Source organism: Chrysochloris asiatica, unplaced genomic scaffold (genome assembly GCF_000296735.1).
Source record: "Chrysochloris asiatica unplaced genomic scaffold, ChrAsi1.0 scaffold00096, whole genome shotgun sequence".
In the NCBI taxonomy this organism is placed as follows: Eukaryota; Metazoa; Chordata; class Mammalia; order Afrosoricida; family Chrysochloridae; genus Chrysochloris; species Chrysochloris asiatica.
This window is the reverse complement of record NW_006408614.1, coordinates 10,693,670-10,694,135: the sequence shown is the minus strand read 5'-3', so window position 1 is coordinate 10,694,135 and position 466 is coordinate 10,693,670.

The following is a 466-nucleotide window of genomic DNA, read 5'->3' as shown; positions in this document are numbered from 1 at the left end:
ACGGGGACACCATGAGTGGAATCTACTTATGAAAAATCATCCACTGAGAACCCTGTGGGCACAGTTCTACCCTAAGACACTGGAGATGCTCTGAGGCTGAATCAACTCCACTGTGCTGGTCTAGTTTCTGGTTTGTTCTCAATTTGAAAGGCAGATGAAAGACGAAAAGCAGTTGAGATATTTCTAAAAGTACAGAAAACCCTAAATTAACATCTTATTTCTGTCATCCTCAACATTTTTTTTCTCTCTAGGTTAATAGCTCTGAGGAAAGCCAAGAGGTGGATGGGTTCCCAATGAGAACATGTGAGGGAAGGCACAGAGCGGGCAGAGCAGCTGAGGGAGGCAGTGGGTAGAGTGAGCTGGTAGGAAGTGCAGCAACCGGTGGGAGATGAGCCTCCTAAAGAAAGTTGGGGATAGCACAAGAGAGTCCCAGGAAGGAGCTGGTCCATGCAGGTCTGCCCTGCAC